Raw genomic sequence first — 17,759 nt, forward strand, 5'->3', positions numbered from 1 at the left:
GGAGTTGGTGTATATGAATGTGGGGTAGTGTGTGATACTATGGTGTAGTTAAAATTGGGGGGACAGGTGTGGGGGCATACATGGGCAGAGCCCCGGGCCACTGGTCTGCGGTGTCCGTCTACACCGTCCCCTCAAAAGCCCTAAATGTCTAAAGTGCAGTAAAAACTGAGGGACAGACAGTCGTCAGGAGACGAGTGAGGCCATGACAGCGGGTCAACCTGACATGCCTGCCCCCAGGATCCTAAATGTATGAGTACTATGTGTGTTTGTATGTGTTTGCTTGGGTGGGGGAGTAATGTGTGTGTGTGTGTGTGTGTGTGTCTGGGGGTGGATGGAGGTGGGGGAACGTAGATCCAGAGGCAATGGTCCTCTGGAAGAGGAGAGCCAGCTGACTAGCTGGCTCATGAGGCACCGCGTTTCACTGCCCCCCCGCTCGAGGCAGGATGAGGTCGACTCGGGGAGGCCACGGAGACACCCCACGTCGCCACCGCGCCCAAGCCCAGACCGCCACCACCCCGCCCAAGCCCAGACCCCCACCACCCCGCCCAAGCCCAGACCCCCACCACCCCCTGAGATGTAGTATAAGTAAAAAGCATGTGGAGATTAAGCAAAAATCTCAGCAGTCTAACAGGTTTTTGTAAAAAATATACATAAACTGCACTATGTAAGATCTTATTTGTTAAAACTGAAAGAAGTAGCATTACTGAGTCAGCACAAAAAAAAGCTAAAATATGGTGGGCACTGCTGTGAGTCACCCTGTAAAGCATGAAATAATCATTTAAAAGTCAGAAGTGTCAGTCAGATTGGACAGGAGTTTTTGGACCATCTCAAACGTCTTTACTTATTAAAGTCACACAAACGGGCTGTTTAGTTCTCAAATGCAAAATCTACTAACAGAAGCAAGTAAATCTAAATATACTGATGAAGATATGATGGCAACAGTAAATAATTCACTCGCATCCTCGGAAGATGTGTCCTTCAAGTTTCTACTGAGAGCACTCTGAATGCTCTTTCAATGCACTTGCAATTGTCAGATTTATCCGCCTGGGGAAGCAGCTCAAAGCATAGCCCACATTAGAAATGTTCTTCTGCTTATGTGCAATTACACATTTCCACCAGAGAGGTCTCCAAATCCCTAAAAATCTTACATAGAGTAGCTTTAATGTAATGTAATAAAAAACAGCAATTCTTACCTTGAACAAAGATATTTATGCAGAACAGAAACAGCACTACCAGCAGAACAATGATGATCCCCAGCCTTACAATATTTTTGTTTTGCTGATATATGTGAATAAAGTTCACAATAAAACCTAAAGGAGATTTAAAACAAAAAAAAAGAAAAAGACTTAATACATCTCTTCTAGGGAGCAACCTTAATTGTCTGTTCAGTCTTCACTTCATTCAAAACAGATGGATTCCATCACTCCTATGGATAGCACAGATACAGATTTAAATTTGATATTTTTGAGGTTAATATAATGCTGCTGTAACTTACTACGAATGTGCTACCTATCTTCTCATGTGCATGTGGTTGTTCTGTTTGTTTATATAAAAACAATGAGCCAAACAATGTCTTTAAAGCAAGTGTGATTTAGGTAATCAGTTGGCAAAGTACTAATTGATGTAGCATAAGCTTCCACTACTTGTTAGCTACTCTAACTATGCAGCTCCATTTTAGCAGGTTTGCACTTATAATAATTTAATCCAAATGCAATGAATAATCTGATTTTTGATGTTTCATTCACTTAGCTTTCATTTGACCCAAAAGTATGTTTGTTTTCTTTGGCCCCAAGAAGCTGACTTGAGCTCTCTGGACACTTGGAGGACACCGCAGTACACATTTCAGAGATTTCTTAAAATGGCTGTTGGGCTGCTCACAGTGAATGCAGCTAGAAAATGTCTAAAACTGCTTCACATACTACCCACTGTTTTATTGATGTGAATAAAAGCTTCCTGGACAAAAAATGATTAACCTTGCATGTTTAAGGTGGTAGTAATTTCAGGCTCCTGAAGATGGCGACGAAGTGTGCAACAGGAATCACAGACTGAGAAGAGTTGGTACAGTGCAGTGAATGTCAATTCAAAGTGTGAATGATTTGCAAAGCAGATGTTAATGATTGGCAAAAAAGTAATTGCATTTGCCCATGCCAAAGGCCATGGTGTGAAGGAAGTAGCTAAATCTGCAGGTGCGTCGAAGTGTACAGTCATAGGGGTCTACCAGCAGTGTAAAAAATCCCAGTCTACAGGAAATTCTCATCAGAATTGTGGCCGACAGCTGATACTGACGGACAGGGACTGCCTTGTGAATAAAAATCGCTTCGCTTCCAGACAAGAACTGCTTCTAGAAGTCAACTCAAGGTTCTTCACTACCAATTTATGAAAGAACTCCCCACAGGGAACTGCATACCTAAAACATATGGAGAAGTGTGGCATGCAAGATGCCTTTGCTCAGTTCTGCTTGCAAAGTTTTCCAGTAAAAGTGGACTAAGAGACATAAAAACTGGAAACATGTTATCTGGTCAAATGAATCTCATTTCTGCCTGAATAAGAATGATGCTGGGCGTCGTGTTCATCATAGATTTCAGGAAGCCTTCAATCAGGACTGCATGCAATGTGTGGTTCAAGCTGGAGCAGCTCTGTGATAATCTGGGGGTGTTTTAATTAAATGCAAATTGATTATTTGATTGAGATCATAGTAAATTTGAACCACAGTGCCTACATTGAGCTGCTGGACAACCAGGTTTTGCCTTTTGCTAATCATCTTACCAAGGAACATAACATTCCTATCCCTGGCAGGGCTGCAACTGTGACTGATTGTCATGATGACTTTCATGAGCATTCACACATCTGGACTGACCCACCAAATCCCAAGATTTGAATGAACTTCAAAATCTGGGGGACTACCTGGAACAACGAGGAATATGCCTCCATGAAATCTGTCTGAACTGCTCAATTCTTTGATACAAAAGTGGCTAAACACTGATGTCATCTACATTCAGTCCAGGCCAAATCGAATCACAGCTACTCATGGAGGTTTTCCACGCTATGAGGTATATTTCAGTCACAGGTGACTACAGGTGACTATGAGCTTACACACACATCATTACATCCATCCATCCATCCATCAAGCCGATTCTCCCTCAGGGTCACAGGGACATCATTACACACACACACACACACACACACATATATATATATATATATATATATATATAGAGAGAGAGAGAGAGAGAGAGAGAAAGAGAGAGAGATAGATATAGATAGATATAGATATAGATGTACTTGTAAATAAAAAATGATGTGTACATACCTAAATAAGCAAAAGTAGTTATCACAGCATATTCTAGTGTGATTGCTGATCGTTTGATAAATCTTTGAAGATTCACTGTAAGACAACAGGCCTACAATTTCAGCCTGAAAATACTGATCAGACAGTTTATGTACACATACTGAATATACATTGCCCTCATTAAGTTTCTATAGTCCTCACATTTAAGTCACATTTTCTTTTTTAAAGTACAATCCTTTTCCCCAGTTTCCTCAAAAATACAAATAGAACATATAATATATAAATATAAAATACAAAAGGATAATGCATCATTTGAATTTTGCTTTTTGTGAAAGATTGATGTCATAATCTACACTACACTGAATCACTTATGTTTTTATGTTTCTATTTCTTTATATCAGCCTATCAGCCCACAAATCCATATTTCTAAGTAAAACATACCTTTAAATGTATCCAAATATGGAGCAATCCAAAACAGGAAGAGAATCCTTAGCAGGTTAAGCGCTGAGCAAGTAGATGCTTCAGTGAGGAACCCTGTCGTAAAATAATCACTTTTAATAAGAACAAAATACAGAAAGTTGAAAAATTACTTTAATAACAACTCTTTTTGTTTGTTTGTTTGTGCCAGTCATATTAGTATGCAAACGTTTGGGTGCTTTGGATAAATTACACATTTCGTTGATTTTAAAAGTAAAAATAAGTATCGATATACCCCAAATGTTTAATGATGTGGGAGAAACAGTAAAGCATCTGAGACCATGGCTTAATAAAGAACATTAATAAATTTGAGTTATTGGTTCTCAATTAGGGAATCTAGACTTCAGCACACTCCTCAGGCTTTTGATGGTTTTTTTATCCAACAATACAGCTGGAATGGCTCCCGCAACAGCTTAATTCTATAGCCACCAATGTCTACAGAGAGAATATTAAAAATATTGCAAAACATGATGCTAACTAGGATCCATTTCCATTAGCTCAGTTCAAGAGAACAAAACCCTTTATGTCATGTCTATGTATCAACTGAGAATAGTAGTTTAGATAAATATAGAAATATAATACACAATATAGAGTTTTGAGAAAATTTTGTATGCATATTATATTCACTCACAGAGCACTTTATTAGGAACACTATACTAATCCTAGAAAGGGCCTCCCTTCGCTTTAACACAGTCTCAATTTTGTGGCACAGATTCCACAAGATGTTGAAAACACTGCTTTGCGATTCTGGACATTGTTAACATGATCACATTATGCAGTTCCTGCAGATGTTCAGGTGCACTTTCATGCTGGGAGTCTCCCATTCTACCACAGGTGTTCTACTGGATTCAGATCCGGTGACTGGAAGGCCACTGAAGAACACTGAAGTCATTGTAATGTTCATAAAAGTAGTTTGATATGAGGTTTGCTTTGTTTCATTGTGCATTATGATGTGGGAAGTAACTGTTAGAAGATGGTAAAATGAGACCATGAAAGGATTTGCATGGTCAACAGTGATATTCAAATAGGCTGTGGCATCCAAGCGATAATAGATTGGCATTAACAAGCCCAAAGTATGCCAATAAAATATTCTCCACACCATTATTGGGTTTACTGATTCATGCTGTTGACACCAAATTCTGACCCTGCCATCTGTGTGCCTCAGCAGAAACCAAGATTCATCAGATCCCGCTATGTTTTTCCACTGTTCAGCTGTCTAGTTTTGATGAGCCTGTGCCCTCTGCAGCCTCAGCTTTCTGTTCTTGGCTGACAGAAGTGGAACTCAATGTGGTCTTCAGCTGTTGTAGCCTATCTACCTTAAGGTTTAACACGTTGTGTATTCTGAGAAGCTTCTGCTCAACACAATCATAGAGTATCTGAATTGCCGTAGCCTTTCCCTAAGTGTGAACCAGTCTGGACATTCTCTGTTGACCTTAGCAGTTCTAGAAATACTCCCAGGACATCAGCAGTTTTAAAAATGCTCAAACCAACCCATCAGGCACCAACAATCATGCCACTGTTAAAATAACTGACAGCCTTTTCTCCTCATTTTGATAGTTGATGTAAACAGAATCTGAAGCTGCTGGCCCGTGACCCCCAGATTTTATTTTCCATCACCACCAGGCATGCAGTACTTTTTACCATTGCCAATTAAAGCCCTCTATATTTGAACAGACTGATCGGAAGAGAAAGAGATCAGCAAAAACAGAAAGAAGCCAGTAATACTATAAATTTGCCACCCTATATATTAAAACGTAAACTAAGGATTTTAAATTAATAACAGCTTAATAGACAGAAAAGTATGTGCTATCAATATAAAGGCCATTGCACACGGAACAGAACACGAAAAGGTAACATAAAAATGCCAAACACTTGGACAAGTATTTTTTCATATTAAGACTATCAAAATTATACACACCAGATGTAATGCAATTTTTTTTACATATTTAGGACCTTGCAGCTGATCTAAGAGAGAGCAGTGAGCATTGCTCGACATCAGTACCTTTGGTTGATCTGTATCTGTTGTAAATGTATTTAAGTAGTAGCTTTTCACTTAATACAAACTACAAAGAGTTAAATCTACTGTGTGTCATTTTTAAATAATGTTCTTATAGATTTTTTAAAAATGTACTTTAAGATATTTTCTGCATTTTCCTATTATGGTTTCATCATTTTCAGGCCATTAAAAACATAATCCTGGATCATGCCCTCAGACCCCCCCAGGACAGGCTTAGGCCCCCATCCTTAAACCTCTAGTGACATCCCTGCACCCGACAAATTGATTTTTTTCTGATGTACTGCAAAAGCTTGTGTTATCAATGGAAACATGTTAACTATGCTGTTATGTTAACACATTTGACATAAATATCAATCTATATAACCATAATAAGCCTTCCAGGAGAAGTTAACAATTAGAGTGCAGGGCATTGCTTTAATGGTAAGTGACAGCTCTTTGACATTTTGATTAATTTTACAGCCACCGTATAATATCCCAAAAGCATTTTTATAATTACTTTCATCTAAGAAGCTTTACCCGTTCAAGGCACAAATCTCTTGATATACCACCACTACCTTCATTAGAAAAAATAACTCTAGACCATTTAGAAGGAAGAGGCCAGATTTCCGTTCTCTATAGTTTTATGGTGGCAAAATCAAAAGAATCTTCTAACTGTAAACTTTGAGCCTGGAAGACTGACCTACATAAGGAAATATCTGAGGAAGAATGGAGTCTGGCCGTCTGGCCTGTGGAAAGGCCCAGACGCAAACACTAAAATACTAATTCAAAGCTTCTTCAATACGAGTGGCTAGGCAGATGGTACATCACACCATTCAGGCTGCACCAAATTAACTCAAATATTCCAGATACTTGTGTTAAATGCAAACAGAGTAAAGGGTACACTGTTCCACTGTATATAGGTGTGCTCTGTAATACAGGATCTCTGGAAAAGGTTCATCCACATAGTGTCATTGATTATTTACAAGGATGTTCCTCTTAGTCCTAAACGGTGAATTTTTAAAATATTCCCAGATGAACTTAAAATCCATGAAAAAGAATCCTCCTTGATTAACCTCTGTCTCCTTGAAGCTAAACATGTAATAGCTGGAAAAAGGAAGAATCCCCTTGTCTATCACAGTGGATAAAAGGAATAACCTCAAGTCTTGCATTGGAAAAAATAACATATTTTATAGAGGGTAAAATGAATGAATTCAGAGATATATGGGAGGTGTTCCTGAATTTTCTTGAAAAGGGGGAGCTTGATGACCGATGATGGGCAATTCAATGATGTGTACTTTGTGTCTGAAGAATGAGAAATTAAGTTAACTGAAGCATATAAAGCAGAGGAGGGCTATAAAAAAAAGACATCAAAGTGCTTCCATCTGCTAATTTCCATAGGCTGAAATGTCATGTAGAAATGGCAGCGAGCTGTAAAAGTCAAGGAATCTGGAAGACCAAGAAAATGCCTATGTTGGTTTAAAAAAGGCCAATTAAAACAGCCAGCAAATGACCTGCAGGAAGGGGCACTGAAAACATTGCACAAGGAAGATGGAAAAATGGATTCCACTAAATATCAGAAAACTCTGGAATTTGAGTTCATCGTTACACACCTACAATTTAACCACAAAACTATACGACATATGGAAGATATTTTGGAGACTGAGCATATTTCCAACTTATTCCAAACTCTACACATCTGACTCTAACCCGTTAAAATGATTACTAATCTCCACTGCTAAGATGCCATGTGGTCATCATTATTCCAACCTTAGTTCGAAGGATCAGAGTATTGTCATAATGTTACAAAGTGGTGGAGGAAGTTTTTTTCAAGCATCTAATTTTTAAGCCTTACTACAGTCTTATTACAATTGCTGAAACTATTATACAGTTGCATAAAATGAATAAAATATAAATGAAATATAAATTACGTTACTTACCTTCAATGACCCCCCAAAGGATAAAGGCAAGGCACAGAGCAATGTTCGAACAACAGACAAGTGTGTACTGCACAGCTAAGGCTCTTTTGCTGTTGTCTACCGAGGAAACAAAGAATTTGTGTTTGAGCGTTTGATTATAATTTAAAGCCGTCAACATTGTTTCAAACGTTTACATTTTTGTTTCAATACTAAAAACCTGAACAGTAAAGATCATTTACCAGTGTTACATTTCAAGAAATATAAATAAATACAGGTTAATAGTAGATAATAAATAGTAGATACTCAAAAATTCTGAACTATTATCTTCTCAGAACAGAGCATGTCAGAATGGAAAAATAATCGACAGTGGCGTCTCCCAGGCCACACAAACATTGATTTGTGGACAATGCCATTCTGGAAAAATTTCAATCTGGCTGTCGCCCAAAACATAGCACTGAGATGGCTCTTGTGAGAGTCTTAAATGATCTTTTAATGCATGCTGATTCTGGTGAGGTATCACTTAATTCTTTTGGATGTTAGCGCAGCTTTTGATACCATTGATCATGGTATATTTTTGGAAAGGTTGAGTCAATGGGCTGGAATTTCTGGGACAGCACTAAAATTGTTTTATTCTTATTTATCAAACAGGTCATTTTTGTGTCTGTTGGTGACAGGATGTCTGCCCCTGCGTCTCTCAGCAGTGGGGTGCCTCAAGGGTCTATCTTGGGTCCACTTTCATTTTCTTTATAAATGCTCCCTGTAGACAATCTTATTCAAAGATTTAATGTTTCTTTTCATTTTTATGCTGATGATAGATATATCTGTCAAACGAAATGACACTGGTAGATTGGCTAATCTTACCAATTGTCTGACAGCCATTAAAACCTGGATGTCTCAAAATTTTCTTAAACTGAATAATAAAAAGACAGAGGTTTTAATTGTGGGCTCTGAGGAAATCTCCAAAAAGGTGCAGTTAGCTATTGATTGTGTTGGTTTAAAGGCAAAGCTCTTTGTGAGAAATCTCGGCGTGACTTTTGACTTCCACCTCAGTTTCTCCTTACACATCAAGAGGCTTCTTCAATCCTGCTTTTTTCAACTTAGAAATATTAGTAAAGTTAGAAATTTCCTGCCCTTTTCTGACATTGAAAAAATTATTCATGCTTTTGTCTCCACCCGTTACTAACTTAAAATCAAAGGGGGACCGGGCTTTGAAAGTTTATGCCCCAAAATTGTGGAATAATCTTCCTACTGATGTCAGACTCTCTGAGTCGATTGAGGTTTTTAAAAAGCGTTTAAAGATTTATTCATTTTTATTTTATTTACAGCTTTTGATCAATGTACCTTATAAGTCGGTGTGCATTTGAGTATTGAAACTGTGTGTATTACTTATTTGAGTATATGATTATAATGATCTTAATTGTCTTGTATTTTATTTGTAAGTATTTTGTAAAGCACTTTGTGAGTCACTCTGGAAAAGTGCTATATAAATAAAAGTTTTACTTACTTACTTATACAAACAACCCAATGCTAGGGGAAGGGGTTCAGCCCTACATGTTTAGGACTTCAGTCTTAGAAAAACAGCTTTACTCTTTTCCACCACACTCTGAATGGTGAGTAAAAGTGGCAAACAGAGAACAAGCTGTCTAACACGCATTTTAAAGATCTAATTACATTTTGCAGTTAATGGAGAACTCAGGCTTTCATCTCATGTCAGGCAGATTACAGACATATCATGTCTGATATTTGAACACTCAGCAGTAACGTGATTCCTGAAATCTATAGCTAGCTAGCTAACTGCTGGACTGTGCTTCTGAAAAGAATGGTGTAATAAACCTTAATAACAAGCACTTAAAAACCTACAAATAAACAAAAGCTCATATAAGCTACTTGCTGGGAGTTTTGTCTGGGACTTGGAGCAGCAGAAGATCAGTCACTTTATGTTAGAGAGAGGAATGTGGGTAGCTGACGTTTACACATTGCTAACTCAGTCTGGTGCTTTGGCAGATCTGACATCACCTGTGCCAAATTTAGTCCCAGTAACTCAAATCAAACTGAAGAAAATGACAGAAAAAAGTAATTAAAAATCTTTCAACAGAAAAGACCAACATTCTTTACCTGTCAGTTTAAAATATAGACACTAGGTAGACAAAAATCATAAAATAGTAGACAGTCCCTGTAACAGAATCTTCCATTACAATATTTTAGAAGTCAAAAGCAAATAAATAAAGAACTTACCATTTCTTTTTAAAGAAACATATGCTGGGTAGCCTAACACAACTGGAACTACAAATGCTATAATGCAAAGAAGCAATATCCCTGTGTGCATACTGGAAAAACCTGTGTGGCAGAAATACAGATTCATTTATAGCTTCTGAAAACAAGGGTATATTCTTATTTCATTCTGGTTTCTTTTCAATTCTTAGCTGCAGGTTGATGATGATTTTTCTAATGACAAAGTGAACTGTTTTCATATGACAATCACATTAATAACAGCCTGAATAAACATTTTATGCAGAACAATCGTACTCTCATTTGATTATCAGTGTATTAGGTACTCCTATTCAGCAGTGTGTTGTCTCCTTTGGCTTTCAGAACAGTATTGATTCCTCTAGCATGAATTCAACAAATTTCTAATTGTTTTGTGCAGTAATGCCACCACTGCTACATACTGCTACATGACACCTACTTTTTAAAAAAGGCCTTTCCCACAACACCTTCTAAATTAAAAAATCAGAAAATTAAAATTCTACATAGTCTGAAGAAAACTCAAACACTTTTATTTTATGTCACACGTTCAAGGCAGTTAGTGACTTATACTTTGTATATGTGTTCAGGGTAGTCATATTGTATTGTCCAAAGTATAAGTACAAAAATGTTGACTTACCCAGCTGCTGTACTTCCACAGTTGTGTTATCAGCAAACTCCCCAAAGAATGCTTCACATATATACTGGCCTTTGTCCTCAGTTCGGAGATCCTTCAGTCTAAATGAGAAATTTCCTTTCTGGATTTCTTCACGGCTGAAGAGCTCGACTCTGTCTGCGTATCTCTCATGGGTTGATTCAGGCTGGACCTCACCATTTAGGAAGATCAACACTTGTATCTGCTGATCCACTTTCTTCCATGAGACCTCATCAAGCTTTTCAGGTGGGATATGGGAGTCCACAGAACAATTCATAGTGATGTCCTCACCCACATACGCAGATACGACATGACCTCCAGTCACAATCAAATACTCTGAAAGAGTAATCATTTAAAACAGTACAGTATAGAATCCTCACTTCAGAATATACAAATTAAGGTATGCAGCGTGTACTAGTTCATTAGATAATCATACCATGTACCAGATAAGGGGATTGCAACATTTTTACATTTTGGACTGATGAACAATTAATCTATTGATGCACAATTTATCTGCCTTTCATTGCCTCATCAATCAATGAAAGAAACCAATGATCAGAAATTGCAACCCCATTTTTTAAAAAGTTGTAATGCTGTGCAGAACGCAAATAAAACTAGAATGCAATGTTATGCAAATAATGTAAACCCTATATTTAGTTGAAAATAGTACAAAAACAATATATCCACTATTGAAACTGAGAAATGTTGTTGTTTTTTGGAAAAATATATGGTCATTTTGAATTTGATGCCACACATTTAAAAGAAGTTGGGATAAAGGTATGTTTTCCATGGTGCTACAACACACTGTGAGTGTATGGGAACTGTGTAGACCAGGTTCTTTAGCTCTGAAAGTGAATTATTTTTCCATTCTTGCTTGAAAGACGATTTCAGCTGCTCAACAGTTAGTCCTTTGTTACATTTTTCATTTTATAATGTACTAAATTTTATCAGTGGGTGACAGATCTGGACTGCAGGCAGGCCAGTTTAGCCCTTTCACTACAGAGCCATGCTGTTTTAATACATGCAGAATGTGGTTTGGCATTGTCTTGCTGAAAAAGCGAGGCCTTCCCTGAAAAAGACATTGTCTGGATGGCAGCTTATGTTGCTCCAAAACCTGTTCATGTTGTTTAGCATTAATGGTGTCTTTAAAGATGTGCAAGTCATCCACGCCATGTGTACTAATGTACCCACATAATATCTTGGATGCTGGCTTTTGAACTGTGCACTGATAACAAGCTGGAATGTCTTTAGCACAGAGGACATGATTTCCAAAAAGAATTTCAAATTTTGGTTCATCAGACCACAGGACACTTTGCCTCAGTCCATCTTAAATGAGCTCAGGCCCAGGGAAGATGGTGGTTTCTTTTTACCCAATTATGTTACAGATCTTTTGCCAATTTACCACCAGGTGCTTTTTAGCATTACACAACTTTACCAGTGTTTGTTGCTTCGATCCCAATTTTTTAAAACATATTGCTGGTTTTAAATGGAAAATGGGCATATATTTTTCAAAAAAACAATAACATTTCTCAGTTTCAGCATTTGATGTGTTGTCTTTATTTTCAATTAAAAAGTAGGCTTTTAATATTTTGCTCATCATTGCAATCTGTTTTTATTTGCATTTTGCACAGCATCCCAACTTTTTTGGAAACAGGGTTGTATTTGGGTAGTGAATCAGTCTCAGCACAGCAGTGACACTGATGGTAGTGTATGGCACTAGCACAAGCACATCAGCATGTAGCTGGACTTTGTACACACTCTGCAAGCTTACTTTGTGTTAGCTATCCTCTATACCAGTAACACCGCTGAGCCAGGTACACTCATACCATCAACCCACATAATATTATGCCACTACCCTGTCAGGGTCACTGCTGGGCTGAGAACTGCCCACCACTCAAAAAATATTGGGTCAACAGCAGTCCTGTGAGAAAGACCATAAGCAGCCTTGTCAAAAAGACCAAAGATGTATGTGATATAGATCAGCTGATAAACTATGCAGAAAGAAATCAGCGAAAGTCAGTAATTGTAAACGTATATAATAGCACCTATATGGTAGGTGTTCCTGATAAAATTGTAGATACGTGTACAAACTAGACAGGTGTAATTATAGACTGGCACCTCATTGTATCTCAAATGAAAATTAACTATGTTACAAATTTATGAAATGTGTGGAAGGTATGAGTGCTGTATTTTAATGCGGCTGCTTCCAAAATGACATAGCATGAATAGATTGTGTTAAATAACCAGCTTCAATGTACCACTTTGTTTGATTGTGTGATGTTATGGAACTGATTTTTCATTTACTAATTTAAAGAGGCAGTTAGGTTCATTATGTAACTTATGCTGTAAATTTGTAAAATTTTCATATTTAACTGAAAGAGGGGGAGTTTAAGGCTAATGAAATCAAACAAAAAAAAAAATCTGGTAAAAAAATTCATTTCCATAAAAGAATCATGATCGGTGCATGAATTGTATTGAACTTTCTCATATATTGTTCTTTATAAAATAAGACATCCTGTTCAGGCTTTTACATTCAAAATTATTTTCTACAGAACATTATTAAAATCAGTTTCACTCACCAATCTCCTTTATTTCAACTGATGTTTGACCAGTTTTCCTGTTGACTGTAAACAGAACAGTTGTAAATTCCTGCATCTTTAGTGGTCAGATTTGTGAGGAGGAGAGAGAAGTTTCCACGTTCGACCTCCTCAGTAAAGAAACTGGCTCTTCCACTGTAGGCCTGGTTCTGAGCCTCTGGTCGACTTTCTCCGTCTTGGAATAAATGCACTAAAGTTCCAGAGTCTGCTCCCTTCCACTCCACTTCCAGCTCTTCCAGTGGTAAGGGGGCTTCAACATAACAGGGCAGCATCACTGAGCCCCCCAGCTCCACAATCAGAGGATCAGAAGGACCGAGCACATGGAGCCCTGAAAGAAGAGTTGGACAGAGTACTGTCTAGACAAATTTTATTCTCTTAGGGTACAAAAAATATAAGGTTGTTTTTCACACCTTGTTTATTTGCTGAATTCCACACCAGAGTTTAGGTGTTTCACCTGAATCATTGTGTTTCACATTGATGTGGCTAAAGTTAATCTAATTAAATTCATAGGTGTTCTTTGATTGGGCAGAAATTTAGCAGGGATGCAAATGCTCAGTTACTTTCACATTTGTATCCATGAGTGCAAACAATGTATTTTTATTATAACTTTCATTAGACTATCACACCATAAAATCCAGATCCATTGCAAATGGATTTTAGCCTCCTGTCACAAACAGTACTGTGCTGAAGCTATGCTGGATGAAGAGGGAAAAAATGCTGCCCTCTTTCGGTGCAACAAAATGCAAAAATCCAAAGAGCTGAACAAAAGTTCACTTGGAAGTGAACCAAGACCCATATTATCAAATATGGGTGGAGTATTCACACCAATCAAAAAAAGACCTAACTAAAGGAAAAGCTTGAGCAGTCCACACCCTCAAAATACAACAAGGTTCTTAAAAAACACCTATGCACATTAAATCTTTTAATGAGTTTTACAGTTACTATATTCACTCTCCTAGAGAAAAAGGTGCATATTTGAACCTTTTTATAACTTTCATAACCTTTTTAAGCAGAAAAATATGGACTGAAGACAGGGTGGAGCTAATACAAGAAACATTACTGTGTCTACACACCTGACCCAGCTGACGAGGAGCTCTACCCCTGCTCTAACTAAATGCACAGAATATGTACAACCACAGTGGTAGAAAGTGTGTCCTGAAAAAGCTATTTTTTTATAAGACTGTAAGTCATAATATGACATAAGGTTGACCATTTGGGCACTGTCCATTTTACCCTGGTATGCCTACAAGGTGTTTTCTCTGCAAAAACCAAAACACATCCTTTGAATATTTAAATTAAAAAATGCAATTTAAAAAAAAGTTGCTCCTTCCTCATCGTGGTTTTCATCCAAGAGACAAAAAGACATGTATAAAACACGTCATTTGCCTTGTAATTCAATGTCTCTTTTAACCACTTCTCCTGCGTTACTTTCATTTTCTTGAAACGGACCTAAAACATACTCATTATATTTATAAAACACATCCTTTGCATTTTAATGCAAAACCTGCATCAGTCACTTCTCAATCTTCGTTTATGTGTTCTTCAAATGGACAACAAACAAACAAACAGGATTAAACCATGCCCTAATATCCTCTATCCTTAATATACAGGCCTATTACTAAGTCAAAATGTAGGCCTACTGAATGTGGCACGCGATTGCCTGCTTTTGACTTAAAGGTAATAACGGCTGAAAACGAGTTTCTCTTCAAATACTCGACTCCAACACCATTTATTGTATTACTTTGTCACAGAGAGAGCATTTAAGGTCATGTTTATCTGGAGGCGGTGACGCATCGTGTGCCTCCTTATTTTATTTAGAATTTTTTTTTAGTTTGTTTTTTAGCTCTACAATAAATATAAACGAACCGTGTTCAAATCACTGCTTACCGTCACAGATGAACAGAACTCCTGACAGAAAAAGACAAATATTTAAGCCCATCTCTACATCTGAAAGAAATACAGCACTGCACTGAACATTTTCACTCTCAATACTGAGACTCCAGCGGTGGGAGGGGCCGGAAGGTGGCGACTCCACTTGGCGACTCCAGCCAATCACACAACAGGTCTGCTCTGCAGTTTAAACGCTTCGGTTATACAGCCGGCTCTCCGCAATACTGAAACTGCACTAAAGTACGGCTTTGGGAGTGTCAGCGGTTTCCTTTTCCTTGCTCTTCTGTTGCTGTGCTTCTGTCGTGTTAACGGCGTTATTACTGCTCTGGGCTGCGACGTCAGTTAAATGTGGGGGACATTTCGTGCTCTGATTCGGTTCTTTTCGATCCGAGCTTGTTGTGGCAGGAGGTGGGGTGTTCTGTGTAGAAGAGCAAGTATGTTTTGCCTTTCAGGAGACACGGAGAGAGAGTTAGTTTAGCCTACTCGATTTAAATGGTGTTATTTCCTCAGTTCCACAGCCTCGGCCAGTAGCTCTTTCTCTCGTCTCTCTCTCTCACTCGTTGACGATTTTCTGAGGTAAACCAGCTGGCAGCTAAAGGTCCGACACACAACAGTTTAAACATTCATACCGCAGCGAACAACTGTTTCCTATATAAAGATTTAACGGAGTAACGGCGTAACGGAGTAAGTAGCGGGGAACGAGGTGTCACACCATTTTCTCTTGAAATACAAGCTCCTCTGGTTTCTCCTCTGCCGCGCATGCGCCCCGCCCTGTGAAACGCTGGTCCTCACTACGTTTTGCTGCACGTGAACGTAACGGCAGAATTTCAAAAATTCAAACTAGTAGAGAAATAAGTAGCGTAAGCTGGCTTCAGCTTCACGGAGACCGTTAAATGGTGTGAAAAGATGTAAGGAGGTTGCCCTCTCTGTGCTTAACTGGTGTGCAACATTAGCTTATTTTCGCTGTTTCACAGAAACAGGTCAGTGGTGTTTTCTCTCATTTGCTAATGTTTGTGAACTGGTTAGCTTTGTATCAGCAGTTTGCTAATCCATAGCCTAACACCAGCGTGACTGAGATTTCAGGATCCTCCGGACATCACCCCTCCTTCTTGCCAGCAATTAGCAGGACCATCATTATAAATACCGTTTTTGGACACAGTTATCCAGAACTAACTACTAAGTTTGCCAAAATCAGGTGGACAGTATCAGCATTGTCTGCCATCGTGTGAACCTTCTGGCTGGCTAGTTCACTCTGACCTAGCCAGCAGTGTGAATGACTGACTGAACGAAACGAAATTAAACTCCACCAAGGAAATGTTGAAATTGTGTTAAACTGAAACAGGGAAATACTGTGAGCGTGTTTTATTTACACAATGAACAGTGGAAATGCACGAGTAATTTCACCAAGCAAACCCCAAGAAATAGGTCTTTCAACATAAATAGGTCAAAATAGCTGTCAATCAAAACGCGTTTTGACGCATTTGTAGTCAGTGAAATGTTAACACAGCTTTACATATTTGACCATTTAATGTTTGACATTTTAGGGGAAGCTGAGCTTCCTTTGCAGTCTTAGAGAAATCGCCACTGCTCTGTCCGTCGCTACTACGCGCCCTTGAATTATAACCTTTGAAACACGATTCTACAAATTTTCCGTTGCACTGTAGGATCGGTAACATATACACTCGGGTTGTAACTTCAAACACATGGTGCTTCCAACGCATTCCTTCTAATTACCAAGACAATAGGCGTTAATCGCTTCACAGCAGGGGAGTGGGCTACATGGGGGCTGCTTTCCCTTACGAACATTTTCATAGCTTTAGTCATTGTAGTGCTAGCTAACCTTACCTTACATTACTTGTTGTGTTGTTTGTTCGTTCTAACCTTGCATCGTGGTATTTGTACAACGTTTGTGAGTGGTCACGAAATTCAAACAACCATTTTGCCTGCCCTATGTCGTTCGCCTTGACAATGGAGAAAGAAGGGTGTGAGCTGCAGATTTGCACCCACAGTTTTGCTCCAACAGTTTCAGCCCAGTGGAACACATGTGCAGTAGAACAACGCTATTGTGCTAAAGTCCTCATAGACCACTATGGTCGTGTCGTCATTTTGTAGTTTGCGCCATGCTGTTATGCCCATATTAGGAACTCTGGGTCTAAACATCATTTCTATATGGCCAGAATGAATAGGGTTTTCAAAAAACATCTCTATCACTCCCTGGATTGAATAAAAATGTCCAGAACCCAATACATTTTGTGCTGTAACTTTCTTCTATCTAATACCACTGGATCCTCCAAATTATGAGGTCATTAAAGAGTTGAAATATAATTATGGCTACATGTGAGATAAAGCTATTGTGCACTAAATTGGCATCATTTGACTGGCAGCCTCCTTAAGCAGGTTTTAGCAGTAAACATTTACATGTTCAAACTGAGGGTAAATGAAAAGGAGTCAGAACAACATCAGGGTTCCCTGCAGTTCTCTGTTCTTCATCTGATGCTCACTGAAACACGATAGATCTCTCCTTTTAGCTTGAAGTAATCTACAAACGAACCTGCACTCAGGCTGATCCAGTACAGACTCAGCTTAATACCATCAACATCACCACTTTTATTTATATAGAGCCTTTCCCATGCTCAAGGATACAATCAAAGAACATCAACACAATAAACAAAAGGACAATACAAGTAAACATTCA

At 38.4% G+C, this 17,759-nt stretch overlaps 1 pseudogene; it reads right to left on the reverse strand.

The window, feature by feature from the left end:
• Positions 1 to 1,999: 1,999 nt before the first annotated feature.
• Positions 2,000 to 15,803, reverse strand: LOC119265008 (annotated as a pseudogene).
• Positions 15,804 to 17,759: the final 1,956 nt, after the last annotated feature.

Source organism: Pygocentrus nattereri, chromosome 13, assembly GCF_015220715.1.
Source record: "Pygocentrus nattereri isolate fPygNat1 chromosome 13, fPygNat1.pri, whole genome shotgun sequence".
Lineage (NCBI taxonomy): Eukaryota > Metazoa > Chordata > Actinopteri > Characiformes > Serrasalmidae > Pygocentrus > Pygocentrus nattereri.